The sequence below is a fragment of the Achroia grisella genome, unplaced genomic scaffold (assembly GCF_030625045.1).
Source record: "Achroia grisella isolate CSIRO2021 unplaced genomic scaffold, CSIRO_AGI_Agris_v1 utg862, whole genome shotgun sequence".
Taxonomy (NCBI): domain Eukaryota; kingdom Metazoa; phylum Arthropoda; class Insecta; order Lepidoptera; family Pyralidae; genus Achroia; species Achroia grisella.
Window position 1 is genome coordinate 1,664,620 of NW_026713046.1, and position 21,912 is coordinate 1,686,531.

Here is a 21,912-nt window from a genome sequence, read left to right on the forward strand (position 1 = left end):
ATGAAAGTTTGTATGAAACTTTGTCAATTTTAAACCGATCGGGCCTGGACTTTGCATGTATAAAGCTACTATGACGTAGGCATCCCCTAAGAAATGATTTTGATAAATTCCACCCCTAAGGAGATAAAATAGGGGATGAAAGTTTGTATAAATCTTTTTAGATTTTCGACTTATTGAACTGAAATTAAAGATTGGTACGAATATGATGAAGACGTTCGCTTAAATAGGATTTTGATAAATTCAACCCCCATGGGGATAAAATAAGGGATGATGCAGGATGTAAATGTATTAGTTTGAACCTAACAGTACCTAATGGAACGAATAAATTTCTCAACGAACAAAATATTTTTTAGTTCTTTAGGCTACTTATAATTCAGAAAAATAAAGTTAAATTCCACGCGGACGAAGTCGCGGGAACAGCTAGTAATAATAATAATAATAAACCGATAATATATTTTATAGAATTAGGTATAATTTTGCAGAAGTCTATTTCATTGGGCTTGTAATAATTTTTATGCATATATATACATTCTTTATCATATTTTCTTTTATTTCTTTCAGTAAACAAGTTCATAAATATTCTATACACTTATATAGTTTCAAATAAGATCTATTAGGTACTGAGGTACTTTTACATTTCCTTTTTTTTTAAAGCACTATTAGGTTCTTTTTATTAATATAATATAATATGACATATTATATAATATGACATACTAATATAATATACTTAATAATAATATATATAATAGACATATTAATATAATATGACATATTTTATAAACATTTAACGACAATGTCGTTAAATGTTTATAAAATATGTCATATTTTATAAACATGTATTCCTAGAATAGAATAGAATAGAATAGAAAATCATTTATTCAAATAAACTTAATTTAAGCACTTTTGAATAGTCATAACAATTTGTTTTTTATCTACCACTCGTTCGGAAAGCTGTCTCATCACAAGAAGAACGAGCAAGAAACTTGTGTGTTGCTCTTTTAAATAATCCTTGTAAGTTTACATTTACAAGTCGAAACGTGTGAATACAAACTACCAACAAGCACTAATTTTTTGGGTCAAATATGTCATGCAATAAGATTAAATCAGTCGTAGTGATAAGAGCAGACCAGTCCCTACAAGCAGCACTCGTTCACGAGTGTGACGGATGAGCCAGCCATCACTGCGCTCGACCATATTTTAGGGAGCCCATTGACCCGGCCCACCACGCCGCCACATGTCTGGACATTTTAGTGAGCATGACTACTCATTCCACACGACCACGTCACAGCTACAAAAATTACTATATGGTAGTTACAGTATTCGCACTTTACATAAGGATGCATGCGGCAATCAATATAAAAGCCGCTACGCTATCATATATCAAGAAAGCAGTATGAAAATTAAAATTATAACGTTGTCCGCAAATAAACTTATTCTTGCTATATATTGCTATCATTTATAAATTTATTATTATTATTATATATTATTACGGCCAGCTGAAAATGACAATTGTCGTCGGTGTTGCCAGTCGAAGAAAAAATAATACCATCCAATACATCTAGTATCCTAATACCATCTAGCCATTTTATGTGAAATCTAATACAGAGAAATAGACAGTTTTTGCCTCGTTATGATTTAACTGTATTATTATACGTAATGATTAATTATTAAAGCAGTTAAGTTCTATTTTAAACTTTACCGTTAACTTATTAATGCGTAGTATATTATTTAACAAGGTTACAAACTTTTGTAGCCGACTGTACCTACCTTATAAATTTAGAATTTTCAATCTATACAACATTTATGTCAGTTATTTTATCAGTGATGGAGAAATTGGAGTACAATGAGGCGTAGGTTGAAAAAGCTAGCTGCTTGACTAAGAATAGGTGCTGTAGAGTTGAAAATAACTTTAAACAGAATCTTCCTTAAGTTAACTTTTATATATTTTACGGATATGGCCGTACCACCTCGATTAAACTATCCACCGATACAAGAGACGCTGGGAAATTTAAAAAATGCTCCCGAGGCGGTCTCCCATAATTGAAAGCGAACGGTGCATGAAATCCATACAATGTCGGGGTAATTTCTAAAGGAGATCGTCGCCCTTCGATAGACGACAATAAATGTTCAACAGGGCTGGCAAAAATACATACTCAGACGAACTTCTTAGCATTCTATATATTCACCGCGCGGGTGCTGAGTCCATCGCGTGCCAGAGAGGAAAACTCCGGGCAGTTCCCGGGCCTTGTGACCCGGATGTAGATTTAGTGGTGTGAAGTACGTCAGCACTCACCTTCACTGCTCCTTTCTGCCCCTGCCCAGCCAAATCTAGTAGGAGCCTGCTAATACAGCTTTAGATACACGTTCTAGTATAGAACCTACTGCAGTTCTAGCCAGGACAAGATCTTTTAGAAGATTGTAGAGAGATTTCGTTGGTATACTTCTCGCTCCCACTTCGACCGCATTTAAATTAACCACATAGCCATATTCCGTTAATTCATTTATTAGTTTATAATACTTATTCATTATTTTGGAATGTATGTGTAATGAGTTCCTTATCGATTGTGGACAAATTCAAACCATATAAATTCCATAGAATTTACCATCTTAATCGCCTGGATAAATGACGATTTTCCACCCTGTGAAATCACATTCCAGCAATAGTATTTCTGAACCGATAGAATTTTGTGCGACATTAACAAAAGATAAATAGAAAGATTGGCAAAAGTATATAAATATAATAGCGACTTGGACAACAAAATAAATCAAAGATATATTTCAAGTTAGTACTAACAATAATCGTTAAATCATATCATTAGTTTAATCAAATATTAACATGTCCAAAATTGACAGCCCTACAATAGTATTGACATCGACAATTCGAACTGTTTTGTCGTGGGATCTTCTAAAGACCTCTAAGATGTCTTCGTTCATTCTTCTTTACATTAATGAGGTATTAGACCCTTAAAATGTCATCTCAGCTTAAAAATGCATCTGTTAATAATCCCCAATTTCACGCATTTAAAATTGATATTAAATTCCATAGATTTTGAGTTCCTTTTGGCATATCTCGCTGTAGAACTTTAGTTGTCAAGTAGTTTAATCCGATTATGTTCAAATTCACATATATTGATCTTTGTTATTTAATTTCTATCGAGTATTGTATCTTAAATGGACATCCCTCGATTATTGAGATATAGTGAACTGAGCATAGAGGGAGAGATATAGTTATTTTTTTAATTTATTCTTATGCTTTGTGTAATATTACATAACACATACAGATTGACATAATTCTAGCTATTTTATATATGTATATTCTGTTATAAAAATTTTGCTGCTAACTTAATAAAATTTTTATGATTATTAATAATAATATTTCATTACAAGAGCACTATGGACCCTGATGGGGACTTCCTCCTTCCTCGCCTGACGGATACGACTTTAGTCTGAGGGCATCGCTAGGGATTCGAACCTTAGCTCTGGTCGTCATTATTTCGATCCCAGTTTGAATTGGATGGGGGGTCGACCAGAGGGGTCCTGTTTACTATATATTATTATGTTACATAAGTTACTCGAAAAGAAAAATATACCGCGTTGTAAAAATTAAACAACGTCATCTAGTGACAATAATAATAATCTTAATTTTATAAAGAAAGATTGAACATTTCTTTTCGTACTCCCAAAATATTCTTAATCCTAGCACAGATTAAAACTGACACACAGAGCGGGGAAACAGCTTTATTTATGCTTACAATATTTGTTTGTATTAGAAAAGTCACTTAACCAACTTTCAAACTCAATTTATTATTCTTTCTGATTAAATTCGCTGAGTTCTCAGCCTGTCTTAGCGTTTCTCCGGAAATGGTAGATTCTACTGAAGTGAACGTACATTTACATACAGAAATATATGTCTGTTTTATAACAATAATAATAATTAGCCAGGACAATTTACACAGCGCCATCTAGTCCTAGACTTAACTCACCTTTTTATGGGTACTAGACTGATAGATATATCTACATAGATTATTTCAAATTGAGAAAAGACACGGGATCATATTCCGTTTTCTAGAATAGAATAGAAAATCATTTATTCAAATAAACTTACATTGAAGCACTTTTGAATAGTCATTACATTTTTTTTAATCTACCGCTCGTTCGGAAAGCTGTCTCAACACAAGAAGAACGAGCAAGAAACTTGTGTGTTGCTCTTTTAAATAATTTTATTATTACTTTACATTTTTAAGTTTAAGTGTGTGAATACAAACCACCAATTAGCACTAATTCAATTAAATACTGAAATAGAAAAAATATTGAATATATAACCAACTGGTTAAACAATTAATAAGATGAAATCAGTCATAGTGATTAGAGCAGACCAGTCCCTACAAGCAGCACCCGTTCACGAGTATGACGGATGAGCCAGCCATCACTGCGCTCGACCATATTTTAGGGAGCCCAATGACCCGGCCCACCACGCCGCCATAAGTCTGGACATTTTAGTGAGGATGACTACTCAAAACACTAGACCACGTCAAAGCTACTTACAATTGTTTACAATTGTTTTAATTGTTTCTTACAAAATTTCTTCACTATTATTGCGTTCCCGATATTTCAGCAGATTCCCGATATGCAAAGATAGAGGGATATATCTGCCCATAATCTTATATATCTATATTTTTACCTGCTGTTCAGTTTATCGATGATCCTGACGGTTAACATTGCTGCGGTAACATTGCTGAAATATTGAGAAATCAATAAAAATAAACAAAACTTGGTAAGATTCAGTGATTTTCCTAATTTTTAATTATACTTTATTGGATATAAAATTCAGGGATATATATTATAATATATGTTGTGATATCTATGTTATTATTTACGTACGATTTATATTAGCTCACGATGGTGGTAGTTGTTCACTCACCGATCGTTAAGACCCCAAGTGTCCCCTCAAATGTATTATCTCCCCATTGGTCGCTATTGCTCAATCATCTATCGATAAACGTGATGTAGGAGTGCCATAGACTAACTACAGACACAGATATTTCCTCACATTCTAGAAAGGTAGTGTGGTAAATATGGCGCTGTGTTTAGCCACTGACTTAAGCCGTGGAGACCACGGCTTAACTCAGTGGCGCTCTACTTTCTTGCTATAGCTGAATAATAATATATAAATAATATTTGTACAAAATCATGATATATGTATATAGGTAAATATGACATCTTTCCATCAGGTGAGTCATCAATTTGTTGTCATTTAAAAAATAACCTAAATTATTACAATTTGTACTGTATATCTTCCAAATTATCGGTTCAGAGACAGACACCACTGTTCTCACTCGCCGTTTACAGCCTACAGCCCGCATGACGCCAGCAGTGTGCGCTAGAGACGACATAATGTTCCTTCTCTTTCTCACGCATGCTAAATGTACCTTTATAATATTGTCTAAAAACCTCAGTGAAACGTTTTGCTACATTTTGATAGATTAACGAACAGACATAAACATTAAAACACGGATGGATGTCTTAAGACCGTATCCGCAGACCATTTATTACGGTAATCCAGTGTATTACGCGGTAATTTATCATAAAGTTCGCTTTTTGTCGACTGTCTCATACGCGTAAACATGTTAGAATGGAACGTAACACGATGTTGGAACGGAAAACATTGTGAAAGCTATTTTTTTGTAATTTGAATACCAAACACTAGGCACCTTTTTTTTTACTTGGACAAAACCCTCTTGGAAACGCGCCCACCCCGAGGTAGGTGAACGAGTACTGTGAGATTAAAAACTTCAAGATATCCCAAAGAATCGCCTATGGCTGGAGACAACAATATATGCATGATGACTAGGGTCCTCACTGGTTACTCCAAATTAAAAAAAAAAACATTGCAAAGTTGCCAAAAAGGATTTTGGAGAAGGAAGCGCCCACTACACATCATATATGGTTGTAGCCTAATGAAGTATAAATAAAATATCTCCTTTGGAGAATACATACTCTATCCTGAGAGATAAAACCCATCGCTCTTAAGAATATCCTTCAATTCTCGTCCCTGAGAGCGACCAGAATAGATCTATGCAGGTCGCAGTGCTAAAGATCTCTTTAGAACCGAATAATAGCACAAAATTAAAAAAAAAACTGAAATCAGTCTATCGTATCTCTTGTGTTATTATTCTGGAGAAGATTTTGCACACCGCCTTACTTCCAATAGTCGTGGATTCGATTTCTTGCACGGTACAAACATTAGTATTCATGAGTATGATTGTTTGTATTGCTCTATATGTTTTCTATGTATATTATGTATGTATATTTACAAAGAAATGTATTTAATCTAACAGTTGCTTATTGCTCCTAACACAAGTTCTGCTTAGATTACAAGATGACGCTATGTGAATTGTTAAAAAAAACGTTAAATATATTATTAATATATATACGGGTTTTAACAAGAATAATTTTATGGTAAATAAAGGTCGTCGTGGAAATCTTTGGGGGACGCCTTGGTTCAGCAGTGGAGGTCTTCCGGGCTGAGATGAGGAAATAAAGATACCTGTATGTACCTCTCTCGACGTATAGACTATATTACATTAGCCGTGGTCACGAGCTGTCTGTAGTAACAGCGAGTGCCAATGTAGACATGTGCCGGCAGTTTGTTCAACTACCCTCATTAGATTGTCCGAAAGCGATACTTTTATTTACCATAAACTATTCGTATTAAAACTCATTTCACTATAATAACAACTGTGCTCGTAGTTTCACTCACATGAAATTTATAGCCTGTGTTATTCTGATGTATACTATACATTACTGTAAAGTTTCATCAAAATCCGTTAAGTAGTTTTTGCATGAAAGAGTAACAAACATCCATCCATACTTACAAACTTTCGCGTTCATAATATTAGTAATACTAGTAACATATATACTAAAACAGAAAGTTGCTTGCGAAAACTGAAGTAAGATAGTGTGTGAAATTACAGATATCAATATGTTATCTGCCATACATTTTGGATGCTGTAATAATATTTTAAGAGCAATGTCAACCATTCTTTAGGATCAGCAACGCGCACGTAACATCGTGGGTGTTTCAGGCGTCCATAGGCTACGATAACCATTTACCATCAGATGGGCCGTATGCTTATTTGATACGATAGTAGTATAAAAAAACATACCCGCTCCAAAGCAATAACCCTGTCGTATACATCCAAGTGCTCTCAACGTAGGCTTTATTCTAAGCAGCAACAACTTTATTTCAAAGTGACGTGTACAAGAATCTCGCTTCTGAATTTATGGCCACCCCACTCCCTCTTTATCCTTTATCCGCTGTTCCCTTGAAAAATGGACACCGTATTTATAGCTGCCGTGTCCCGAAATTTACACATCAGGTTTGGGACACTTTATTATGTGATATCCGTATTTTAAGCTATAAGTAGACTGGATTTTCGGTTTATGGGGTTAAAAATTTGAAGATGGTTCTATTAAAATGTTGTTACATTTTTTTTATACTAGCTGTACGCTCCATTTCACCCACATGAATAGAATAGAATAGAATAGAAATAATCTTTATTTAAATAAACTTAATATAAGCACTTTTTAATAGTCACATTTTTTTTTTCTACCACTCATTTGGAACGCAGACTCATCATAAGAAGAATGAGCAAGAAACTTGTGTGTTGCTATTTTTATTAATGAAATTTATAGCCTATCTATTATTCTGAAGTCTAAGCTATATTACTGAAAAGTTTCACTAAAAGCCGTTCAACAGTTTTTGCATGACACATTACACGGTGTTTCAGGCGTCCATATGCTACGGTAACGATTTACCATCAGATGGGCCGTATGCTTGTTTGCCACTATAGAAGTAAAAAATAAGTAAAACCATCCATCCATGCATCTATCTATATATATTCACAAAATTTCGTTTTTATAATATTAATAAGACTGCATACACTGATACAGTTCAGTAACTGACTAACATGCATAATGTTAGTCGTTCACGTACATGATTTTATTGCTCACCAGCTGTACCAGCGACTTCATCCGTGTGGAATTTACCTTTATTGAAAAAAATATTATTCTAAAATAAAAGTAGACTAAGTTACTCCTTATTACATCAGCTACCTGCGAAAAAAAGTCCCGTCAAAATCGGTCCAGCCATTTTAGAGATTAGACGGAACAAACAGATAGACAGACAGACAAAAATTGTAAAAAATGTTATTTTGGTGTATGTACGGTATTTATATTAATATGCTTGTAGTAAAAATCGGTTATTTCAATATTACAAACAGACACTCCAATTTTATTTATATGTATAGACTAGCTGACTCATGCAACTTAGTCCGCGACACATTTTCCCCGTTTTAGCTACATTTTTCATTGCAGCTCGGTTCCTATTAGTCATAGCGCGATGTTATAACATTCCCTGATAATTGGACTATGTAACACTAAAAGAATTCTCAATATCGGCTCAGTAGATCCTTAGATTACCCTCTGCAATCTCACAAACTTTACCTCTTCATATGTAATATTATGTTAACTGTATTAGTATAGAGTTGTTTTAACTCCATGGAATTTGACTGCATTTTTAATTAAAATAAATAAAATTTCTAACTTATTTAGTTAAAAATTTACTCGTTCTAAGTTCTTTTGGTGCTATAGTTCTCCGAAACAAATTAACCGCTTTTGATGAAATTTTATATGTTGGTTGGTAGTATTGTTCATACTCCTAAATGATAAGTATGCACCAACCCAAAATTAACATTTTTTTTTGACATTTTTTTTTCGTTTTTTTATAATTTTCACTTTTCTATCACCAACCCCTTTTTATAATAAGGATATTAGTACTTTAATTTATTTATTTATATTTGGCAAAACAACGTTTTACCGACTAGCTAGTATTTATTTATTAATTATTACTATATTAGACATTTATGCTTCTAATAAAAAACATATAATATCCTTTTATTATTAGATTAAACATTTTTATCTCTAATAAAAAACATCTAATCTTTCTCATATACAAAATTGGGTTCGATAAACCTAAAAAAATTACGCGTCATTTCGACACAGGAAATCCACCGAATTAAAAAGCTAATCTAAGTTCTCCCATACAATTACAAGCCACTTACCACACCCCTAACATTAGGGGGGTGGGCAGTAATAATAAAAACTGAGGTGAAGACGTCACGTAGCCCTCCAAGTGGCGATTCCCGAGGGATAAACCCGGAGTGCACCTTGCACTTCGTTAACAAGGTGAGATTTAGAAAATGAAGTAATTACGGGTAACCGTTGTTGAAGAGAGAGGACTATCTCGTTTAATTTACCCAGTTCAATGTCTCTACTATATATATATATATATATATATATATATATATATATATATATATATATATATATATATATATATATATATATATATATATATATATATATATATATATAGGAAAAAATTTATTTGTATGTTTGTATTGAATAATAATCTTCGTTCACAATGTAAGTGTGGGCGATCGAATGAATGTACTTTGTCTATACATATAAATAAAATTGGAGTGTCTATGTGTGTGTATTGTAATATTGAAATAACCGTTTTTTACTACATGCATATGAATATAAACACCAAAATGACATTTTTAACAATTTTTGTCTGTCTGTCGGTTTGTTTGTTCCGGCTAATCTCCGAAATGGCTGGACCGATTTTGACGGGACTTTTTTTGGCAGGTAGCTGATGTAATAAGAAGTTACTTAGGCTACTTATATTTTAGAAAAATAAATTTCAATTCCACGCGCACGGAGTCGCGGAAACAGCTAGTATATGATATATCAAACAATGTATAGAAAATTGTAAATACTTGTAATGAAGATATGTGTACAAACAGTAGCCAATAGTGACAATAAAAATATGACATAATTATCACTTTTGCCTGAACAGAAAGTACATTCAAAATTGATAGAAAAATAAACATATATAAATGTGTTATGAGTTTGCAACAGTGAGATTTAGAAAATGAAGTAATTACGGCTGACCGTTGTTTGACAGAGGACCATCTCGTTGAATTTCCCCAGTTCTATATCTCTACTATTATAAAGAGAAAAAATTGTATTTGTATGTTTGCATCAATGTTATTAATGTTATAAACGTGAAAGTTTGTAAGTATGGATGTTTGTTACTCTTTCACGCAAAAACTACTGAACGGATTTTGATTAAACTTTACACTAATATAACTTATACATAGGACAGACTATATTTTATATTGAATTTTTTTTTTAATTTTATTGTGGATACAAAAGAATCTTAAAAAAAAAACAGTAAATAGAAAAGTAATAATAAAATGGCGATCATTACTTTTATTATTACTTTATATCATTTTCTATTTAATACTTAAAATAGCTCAATGTCCATAACACGATTTGCCCAATATCGTACAAAATAAACAATTTGACACTTTCTCTAATACTTAATACCTCAATGTGTATAATGACTTGTACAATCACTACATAGTACAAAACAAAGTCGCTATCGCTGTCTGTCCGTCCCTATATATCCTTAAATCTTTAAAACTATGCAACGGATTTTGAAGCGTTTTTTTTAAATAGATAGAGTGATTCAAGAGGAAGGTATGTATAATATATGTAAACCGGTCGAAACCGGGGTGAGTAGCTAGTATTATACAAAATAAAATATATTCACACTTGCTCTAACATATAATACCTCAATGTCTATAACACGACTTGCCCAATATTGTACGAAATAAAAAACATTAACTCCTTCTCTAATACCTAATACATTAATCTGTATAACATGACTTGTCCAATATATAATACCTCAATGTGTATAACTTGTCCAATATTCAACACATATCAGAGCATATTGTTGGTCATGTTATGTATATATAAATTGTATGCAAGTACAATGTGTATGAATAACAATATAATGCGACAAGGAACAAGGTTCGATGAATCGATACCAGCTCTCCGCATAAATTAACTTGTTGCAATAACAACGCTGCATTGCACTTGAGTCGATCACTAGTACCGACTGCATAAAAAAAACAATTCAATTCAAAATATCTGAGTATAAAAATATCTGAGTATAAAAATGTCTGAGTATAAAAATGTCTCAGTATGAAAACATCTGAGTATAAAAATATCTGAGTATAAAAATATCTCAGTATAAAAATGTCTGAGCATAAAAATGTCTGAGTATAAAAATATCTCAGTATAAAAATGTCTGAGCATAAAAATGTCTGAGTATAAAAATATCTCAGTATAAAAATGTCTGAGCATAAAAATGTCTGAGTATAAAAATATCTCAGTATAAAAATGTCTGAGCATAAAAATGTCTGAGTATAAAAATATCTCAGTATAAAAATGTCTCAGCATAAAAATGTCTGAGTATAAAAATATCTCAGTATAAAAATGTCTGAGCATAAAAATGTCTGAGTATAAAAATATCTCAGGATAAAAATGTCTGAGCATCACAATGTCTGAGTATAAAAATATCTCAGTATGAAAAATGTCTGAGTATAAAAATGTCTGAGTATAAAAATATCTCAGTATAAAAATGTCTGAGCATAAAAATGTCTGAGTATAAAAATATATCAGTATAAAAATGTCTGAGCATAAAAATGTCTGAGTCTGAGCATAAAAATGTCTGAGTATAAAAATATCTCAGTATAAAAATGTCTGAGCATAAAAATGTCTGAGTATAAAAATATCTCAGTATAAAAATGTCTGAGCATAAAAATATCTGAGTATAAAAATATCTGAGTACAACCTCATTGAGGTTGTATCTACATCAGCAACAGCTGAGGTAGCTCCTATTGCTATAATGAAACCTTCAAGAAAAGAGCCAATTACTTTCTAAGAGGCAGACAAAACGCACTTGCAATTCCCCTGGTCTTGCGGGTGCTTATGAGCGGCGGTAATCACTTACCATCAGGTAGGCCGTATGCTCGTTTGTCCCATGTGTTATAAAAAAAAATTGTAGGTATTTTTTATATTTTTTGTGTATTATTTGTAAAATATGGCAATAAATTATTTGTTTATTTAACTTTAATGCACAAAAACAATGTGTACATATGGCGGACTTAATACCTTGCGGAGTTATCTACCAGGCAACCATGAGTGGTGCAGAGAAAGATTGTTGGCGGTGCACATATTTGACATTTCTTATTTATATTAATAAGAAATGTCAAATAAAAATAAAAATATTTACATACATATAAATAAAATTGGAGTGTATGTTTGTAATATTGAAATAACCGTTTTTAGTACATGCAATATAAATATGGTACATACACTAAAGTAACATTTTTTACAATTTTTGTATGTCTGTCTGTCTGTCTGTTTGTTCCGGCTAATCTCTGAAATGGCTGGACCTATTTTGACAGGACTTTTTTTGGAAGGTAGCTGATGTAATAAGGAGTAACTTAGGCTACTTTTTTTTTAGAAAAATAAAGTTAAATTCCACGCGGACAAAGTCGCGGGAACAGTTAGTATAAATATAAACATAATCAAATTATAAGTATCTATCTTATAATATTTTAAAGGTATGGAATCTCTTTTGCTGTCTGTACAAGAGCTATCAATGCGGCGTACACTGAACCCTTTGGCACCTTGACCCGTGATCTCTGAGGTCACTTCTCAGCTATTATGATAGCAGTTGGGACCCGCACGAACCACTTTGGATTGGCATCGTATGTCGATAGAGTCCATATATCACTGGCAGAATAGCCTGCCTTTGTATGGATATCGCTCATTAATTACTTAAACTGTGCCAAGGAAAAATAAACAATGGCAAAGAGAAGTTAGAACAAGGCAATAGAATAGAACAGAATAGAAAATCATTTATTCAAATAAACTTAATTTAAGCACTTTTGAATAGTCATAACAATTTGTTTTTTATCTACCACTCGTTCGGAAAGCTGTCTCATCACAAGAAGAACGAGCAAGAAACTTGTGTGTTGCTCTTTTAAATAATCCTTGTAAGTTTACATTTACAAGTCGAAACGTGTGAATACAAACTACCAACAAGCACTAATTTTTTGGGTCAAATATAATCATGCAATAAGATTAAATCAGTCGTAGTAATAAGAGCAGACCAGTCCCTACAAGCAGCACTCGTTCACGAGTATGACGGATGAGCCAGCCATCACTGCGCTCGACCATATTTTAGGGAGCCCATTGACCCGGCCCACCACGCCGCCACATGTCTGGACATTTTAGTGAGCATGACTACTCATTCCACACGACCACGTCACAGCTACAAAAATTACTATATGGTAGTTACAGTATTCGCACTTTACATAAGGATGCATGCGGCAATCAATACAAAAGCCGCTACGCTATAACTTAGAGAGATAATAATATCTCAGGAGACTTCACACAGCGCCATCTAGTCCCAAGCTAAGCAGAGCTTGTGTTATGGGTACTAGACTACTGATATAAATGCATAGATATTTTAAACAGTGAATTCGTGTGGTGTCACGTGATAACATGATCTCTCTATACTGTTCATGTATCATGTATATTTATTTATTTAATTAATTCCAATAACATCAATATTGTGTTGTGTAAACAACTTATAAACTACTAGCTTTTGCCCGCGGCTTTGCTCGCGTTAATTTATCCCCTTAGGGGTGGAATTTATCAAAATCCTTTCTTAGGAGATGCCTACGTCATAGTAGATTTATGCATGCAAAGTCTCAGCCCGATCGGTTTAAAATTGACAAAGTTTCATACAAACTTTCATGCCCTATTTTATCCCCTTGGGGGTAGAATTAATCAAAATCCTTTCTTAGCGGATGCCTACGTCATAACATTTACCTGTATGCCAAATTTCAGCCCGATCCGTCCAGTGGTTTGGGCTGTGCTGATGCTGATCTACCAACAGATCACTATGTCAGTGACCTTTGAGTTATATATATATATGTATATAGGTGTTAGTAAATTATAATATATAGATATATACACTTAATTCATATATCTGTGTCCACGTCCAGAAGCACTGGGTCTGCAACGCAACGATATCCAGTGCCTCTGGAGAGGACAATCTGATATCTGCAATAGTTGTTAGAATGCTGTTTGCTCCCTCGAATTCTAGACATCAATGATGCAGCTATTTTGCGCATTATGGCTTGAAACCCGTCTACCCGCACTGCTGGAAACATCTCTGATACGCTACAGAACCGAGGGAGCCCCAACAACATCCTAAACCCCTTATTATATTGTACACGAAGAGCATTGTATATAAGTGACTGTTACCACTTACCATTAGGTGGACCGTCATCTTATATGCTATTGCAATTATTAAAGAAAATCATTATATAATATTACCTACTAGCTGTGCTTGCGATTTTACCCGCATGAAATTTGTAGCCTATAGTTATTCTGATATATAAGCTATATTACTGCAAAGTTTCATTAAAATTTATTCAGTATTTTGCGTGAAAGAATAACAAACATCCATCCACGCTCACAAACTTTCGCAGTTATCGCTTTAAGATGTATTTTGACGTATTTTTTTCTTATGGATGATAATAGAATGGTGCACCCGCCTGCGCTAACGGTTTACGCTGGCGGGGCACCAGTGGAGGATGATAAGATGAGCATGAAGTCAAGTCAGGTTCCCCCTGGATACCATCGTGATAAATTCCTGATTAATTTGTCACGATGGGCTAACTGACCTGACCTCATGCTCATCTTATTATCCTTCACTGGTGCCCCGCCAGCGTAAACCGTTAGCGCAGACGGTTGCACCATTCCATTATCATGCCTAAAAAAAAAACCTGACATGGTACATTGCTAGCAATGATATTATTAGTCCACATTACTGAACCTCTTCCCCCAAATTTGACGTAATTATATAATTAAAAAACTGTTTTCTCCATCGCGTTAAGTAATGAGAGCAATTTGTAACAAATATTCATCATTTGTTTCAGGTAAGAACATTTGACAATTGAAGGTAGGGACGCGGGGAGGGCCGCTTGTAAACACGACAATCCCGCCATCAATTCAATGGGAGCCCTCAAACAAATTAAGCCCCGTAAATATTAGAGTGGCAATCTTTCAAAACGTCAACAGATTCGAATCCAGTGCTGGGGACAGCCACGCGACAAATAGCCTCAACACTTAATGCCCTAAAGCTACAATTCGTTTTCCTTAATTGCAGCTATACTTGTTTTTTCGCCTGCTCTCCTTGTAGGCTGTGTCGGATCAAGTCAAATTTGTAAATATTTGAGACCCAAATCATCACATTAGACATAGAAATTATCTTTGTTCAAATAGTTTATTTAGTTTAATATAAACACTTTTTAATGGTTATATTTTGACGGCCTCGGTGGTCTAGCGGTTTCACATCGTCTTATTTCCGATTGTCGCGGGTTCGATACCTCGCACGGACACATTTGTATTCATTATTGTTTGTATCGGTATGGGTGTTTTTTATGTATAATGTGTATGAATATACGAAAAAAACTATGTATTTGTTCTTGTAGGTACGCATTAACATAAATTTTAGCTAGTTTAACTTGGGTCTGGATGAATTGTCAAAAAAAATGTTTTTAGGGTGTGTTAAATCAACCAGTATTCGTAAATATTTAAAATTTCGGTCATTTCAATAGAAATAGAAATAATCTTTATTAAAATAAATTCAATATAAGCACTTTTGAATAGTCATACGCAGACTCGTCACAAGAAGAATGAGCGAAAATACTTGCAGCAAGATACTTGCGTGTTGCTCTTTTGCATTAAGATATGTCTCTATGTTTATAGGTTGCATCTCGATGTATAAGGTCTAATATCGTGGAATGTGGTACTTTACTCAATTCACAAAAGAATATAGAATAGAAAAAAATTCCTTTATTTAATAAACTTGATTTAAGCACCTTTGAATAGTCATAGTTTTTAAATATACTGCTCTTTTGAAAAAACTTGCGTGTTGCTCTTTTAAATAATTTTATTGTTACTTTACATTTTTAAGTTGAAGTGTGTGAATACAAACTACCAATTAGCACTAATTCAGTTAAATACTCAAATAGGAATATATTAATATATAACCAACTGATTGACTAAATAAGATTATGTAGTGATTAGAGCAGACTAGTCCCAACAAGCAGCAAGCAGTAGCAGCTTCTTGAAACAGACAAACATTAACATTTATATATTAGTAGAGATGGTAATACAGTTCGCATAAGCATAACCTATAATCAGACACAAATTAAACCTTTTTAGGTAGTCCTATATAATATAAACATGACGTTACAACATTGGGCCCTCGAAGTCTAAGGGTCGGTGCCATTTTATCGCAAGTAACAATTACTTATGCAGATGAAGGCACTCCATCTTCTGTAAAGAGGTTGTTAGCCCTTGTGTTTCACACTAAAACTTCGATATAAAAATTGGCTTGTTAGATCAAATCTAATCTATCTAATCTCGCCGTGACGAAACGGACTACTGCTTTTGGACTTTTTTTTAATTGATGATAGTGGAATGCTGCACCCACGCGCTACTCCCATGCGCTAACAGCATACGCTGGCGGGGCACCAGTGGAGGATGATAAGACGAACATAAAGTCAGATCAATTAGCCCAACGTGACAAATTCACCGGAAATTTATCACGATGGTTTCCAGGGGGAACCGCGTGGAGGTCGACCTGATATGGTATATTGCTAGGAATGGGATCGTCAGTCCACATTACTAACAATCCCCTTCCACCCAGCATGGGGACTGCTCAATGGATTTTGATGAAATTTTACAGTAGAATAGAATAGAATAGAAAATCATTTATTCAAATAAACTTACATTGATGCAATTTTGAATAGTCATTACATTTTTTAATCTACCGCTCGTTCGGAAAGTGTCTGAACTCGAGAAGAACAAGTGAGAAACTTGCGTGTTGCTCTTTTAAATAATTTTATTATTACTTTACATTTTTAAGTTTAAGTGTGTGAATACAAACCACCAATTAGCACTAATTCAATTAAATACTCAAATAGAAAAAATATTGAATATATAACCAACTGGTTAAACAATTAATAAGAGGAAATTAGTCATAGTGATTAGAGCAGACCAGTCCCTACAAGCAGCACCCGTTCACGAGTGTGAAGGATGATCCAGCCATCACTGCGCTCGACCATATTTTAGGGAGCCCAATGACCCGGCCCACCACGCCGCCACAAGTCTGGACATTTTAGTGAGCATGACTATTCAAAACACCAGACCACGTCAAAGCTTCTTACAGTACAGTAAATTCAGTATATAGATTCAATTGAGGCATGGTGTTTTTTAAGAAGAGAATATTAAGGGTCGACAACGCGTAACACCCGTGTCTCAGGGACAAACGAGCATATAGGGGGCAAGTACGTTGTCGGCCTTTTAAAAAGGAATAAGCTCTTTTCGGTTTCAAATTATTCGGAAATACCATTCAGATGGGCCGTATTGCTTCTTTGTATAGTGGTATTTAAAAAAAGCCGAGTTTGTAGACATCCTTAATACGGTTGTAATAAAAGTTGGAAATTTTGGTGCTAACAATAATAAAAGCGGTAATTTTTTTTAACTCAACACAATACATACAGCGCCATCTAGTCGCAAGTTAAACGGAGCTTGTATTATGGATACTAGACAACTGATATAAATACATAGATACATTTACAAATTGTAAATACATACATAATCATTATATAGTATAAAACAAAGTCGCTGCCGCTGTCTGTCCGTCCCTATGTATGCTTAAACCTTTAAAACTACGCCACGGATTTTGATGGAGTGATTCAAGAGGAAGGTTTATATATATTATAAATGTATATCCGTGCGAAGCCGGGGCGAGTAGCTAGTATACATATAAAACATCTCTGCTAGTAATAATAAGAACGGAATTTTTATTAATCTCATGTCAATTAACACAGCGCCATCTAGTCTCACGGTAAGCAGAGCTTGTGTTATGGGAACTATACAACTGATATAAATACTTAGATACTTTTTTTATTTTTCTAAATAGATACTAAATAGAAAACACCTAGACCGATACAAACAATCATGCTCAAGAATACAAATGTTTGCACCGTGCGAGGAATCAAACCCGCGACCATCGGAAGTAAAGCGGTGCGCTTAACCGCTAGGCCACCGTGCCCAACGATTTCGTCGTATAATTTTATAGACATGTTATCATACGATAAAATGAAGCGATATAGTCGGATCGTTCATTTGTTATGTAGCTCATCATCGAATCAAACACGAGTGATCAATCTCGCAGCCACCTAATCAATCAGAGCGTTCAATTTGATGCGGTCTGACGTAAATAATACGTTAGTTGGATATCATTTGTACGATTTAACTGTATCTCTATGGGGAATTTGATATATCAGTTTTGTTGAACGCAATAGAAAATCATTTTGCAATAGTCGTTTTTAAACTTTCTTCTTTAATACACCTTATTTATAGTGTTAAACTGGACACCGCAAGAGCAACACGCAAGTTTCTTGCGCGTTCTTTTTGTCCTGAGACTGCTTTCCGTATGAGCGGTAAATTAAAAAAAGTTATGACTATTCAAAAGTGCTTCAATGTAAGTTTATTTGAATATTTTTTTTTGTAATAATTTTAATGATTTTCTATATTATTAAACACGAATGATTTATGGCAAATAAAGGTATTTACTTCTCGCAACATTTCGCGTATGTAGCACTGCCCGTGGTTACGAGCCGACTGGAGTAACAGCGATGTGAATGTAGATAGGTGACAGCAATTTGTTCAACTACCGTCATTAGATTGTCCGACAAAATTTAGCTACACACAGCACTCACGGTATCCGTACACTTATTGACCGATGCTACAGAACTTTTTTTTAATTTATTGACACCGTCTTCAAACCGCATTAAAAATCTTATTTCCCACATAGTTCATCATTGCCTTGCCTCTATCCCATTATTTGGGGTCGGCGCAGTATGTCATTCTCTTCCACTGCTCTCTATCAGTCGTCATATCTAAACATACTCTTCTTTTATACATATCATCTTTCACACAATCCATCCATCTTTTCTTAGGGCGTCCCCTCCCTTTACATCCCACATAGTTAACTACATATATTATATTTTAAATATGTTTTTAGTGTACAATAATTTGAGGTCGCTATTATGTAACCCTTAGATTTATTTCCTTAAAGTGCCCACGGGTGATAATTCGATCCCAACGTGAAAATTTACTTTAGTTGCGAAATAGCCTGAGAGGCCCACCGGTGGGCATGTAGTCTTCAAATCACGATAATAACGATAATAATATTTTGTACAAAAAACTTAGAATTCACAGAGCTGACAACATTATCTGATTGCAATAAGAATGATAAGCGGTTTCTATGTCGATTATCGCATGCCTCATACTTGTTATTGTGTAATTATTTTACTTGAAAAAATATATATTCAAAAGAAAAATGCAAAAATTTCTTGCTCATTGTTCTTGTAATGAATCTGCGTTCCGAGTGAGTGGTAGAATATTTGACTATTAGAAATAATCTTATTCAAATAAACTCAATACAAACAGTTTATTTGAATAAAGATTATTTCTAATTCTATTTCTTTGATTTTGACTAGATACTCACCCCGGCTTCGCATGGGTGGTTATACATATAACACTTCCTCTTGAATCACTCTATCTATTAAAATCCGCTTTAAAATCCGTTGCGTAGTTTTAAAGATTTAAGCATACATAGGGACAGACAGCGACAGCGACTTTGTTTTATACTATGTATGTTTTATCAACATCTAGATAGTTAAAAATACTATTTTTACACCGTATAACGTTGGAATATACGTATGGATGAAAATGGATGAATTGGACCAATAGATACCACTCTGTACCAACGTTCTGAATAAGTAATACGCTAAGATATTCGCTATAAACGGTCGGGCCTTGAAATATACACCTACACAATAAATATCTTCGTAGAACTATGTATTTAATTAAAAAACATAACTTTTTAATTAAACACCTCTGAATTATTTTTGACTGTAACTTTTGAATTCTACTTTAATTTTATTTCGACATTGTTAGGTCAATGAACTCTGTCTTTACAGGAGCTGTTCTCATCATCAAGAGCAGGCAAAAGGCAAAAACCAAAATCTATCTTTTATCAGATGTTTATTTAACTCTATTACAGACTCTTATGATATCAAATCTACCGTCAGTTCGGAGTGCTTCGAGTTAAGAAAACCGACTAGACTAGAAGGGAACCGCGTGGAGGTTAACCTGACATGGTACTTTGCTAGCAATAGGCTAATTAGTCCACGTTACTACCAATCCCCTTGCCTCTACACCACAGTTATACTTAAATACGCTATGGATGGTGATTGTTAGTAATGTGGGTTAATAACCTTCAAAATACAAAATTCAAAATTTTCAAAATTCAAAATTCAATAACCTTTTTGATAGTAATGTACCATATGAGGTTGTCGTCCAAGCAGATCCCCCTGCAAACCATCATCTAATCACTATGACTGATTTCCTCTTATTAATTGTTTAACCAGTTGGTTATATATTCTTATTTCTTTTATTTCAGTATTTAATTGAATTAGTGCTAATTGGTGGTTTGTATTCACACATTTAAACTTAAAAATGTAAAGTAATAATAAAATTATTTAAAAGAGCAACACGCAAGTTTCTTGCTCGTTCTTCTTGTGATGAGACAGCTTTCCGAATGAGCGGTAGATTAAAAAAATGTAATGACTATTCAAAAGTGCTTCAATGTAAGTTTATTTGAATAAATGATTTTCTATTCTATTCTATTCTATTCTATCGTGAATATATAATAAATTCTTGGTGGATTTGTCATGATGGGCTAACTAACCTGACCTCATGTTCGTCTTATCATCCTTCACTGGTGCCCTGCTAGCGTAAAACGTTATCGTAGGCTGGTGCGGTTCCCCTTGGAAACCAGGCTAACTGACCTGGCGGGCAGGCAGGTGCACCATTCCATTATCAGCCATAAAAAAATACGCGGTAAGTTTACTATCATACGCTTACTACTATACTATCATACGCTTATTACTACTATACTATTACTACTTACGCGGTAAGTTTACTACCATACGCCCTCCAATCGAAACAGTTTACAACCAAACAGTTTCACAGCTGGCTAAAACAGTCGATGTCCCAACTTTGAACAAAGTGTATCTTCAAATGGAGTTGAACCGCTGGTTTCGCGGCCATGTCAATTTACCTACACTTCAATATAACTGGACTATGGCAAGCGATCCGAAAGGCAGATTCCCGACGTTCCAGGCTCCCAGTACATCCATTGTTTGATGCAAACAATGACTGCTCGGAGCCGGCCGGTCAGTTGATGCACTAAGTACGACTGACTGATACGGCCGCCATTTGTGGATGCTGTAATTTGATTTCCAATTTGTAACAAGCCATTTTTAACAATAACAATCTATAGAAACAGAAATAATGTGTATTCAAATAAACTCATTACAAGCACTTTTGAATAGTCATATTGTGGATTCTACCGCTAATTCGGAATGCAGATTCATCACAAGAAGAATGTGCAGCTATCTATCTATACATCTATACATATCTATTCTATTCTATTATTCTATAGAATTACTTATTCGGGGTTCCACTGAAAATCAGCGTCGTGGCTTTTGTCATGGCATAATGCTGAGATGGGCCCCTTACACACACATCAGTACACAGTGACGCGGTGACGATGCTCCGCAGTCGTGGATAGGAAATGCATTTTACTTTATTATTATTATTTATTTATTTGTTACTATGTTGTTCTTTTATTTATTTATTATTTTGATATATAATGATTTCATCTCTAATTTAATGAATTGTTTTTTATTTACGTTTATCTTATATAATAATTTATATGCAGCTGTCGGCATCGTTTTTATTGTCTTGAGATGTGTGATGTAATAAATGTTA

At 34.1% G+C, this 21,912-nt stretch overlaps 1 long non-coding RNA gene across 1 annotated transcript; it reads right to left on the reverse strand.

The window, feature by feature from the left end:
- Positions 1-4,685: 4,685 nt before the first annotated feature.
- LOC131852770 (uncharacterized) lies at positions 4,686-21,323 on the reverse strand. Its single transcript, XR_009357956.1, has 3 exons — positions 21,066-21,323; positions 7,167-7,324; positions 4,686-4,735 (listed from the first exon to the last, which is right to left on the reverse strand). It is a non-coding gene; the product is annotated as an uncharacterized LOC131852770 (long non-coding RNA).
- Positions 21,324-21,912: the final 589 nt, after the last annotated feature.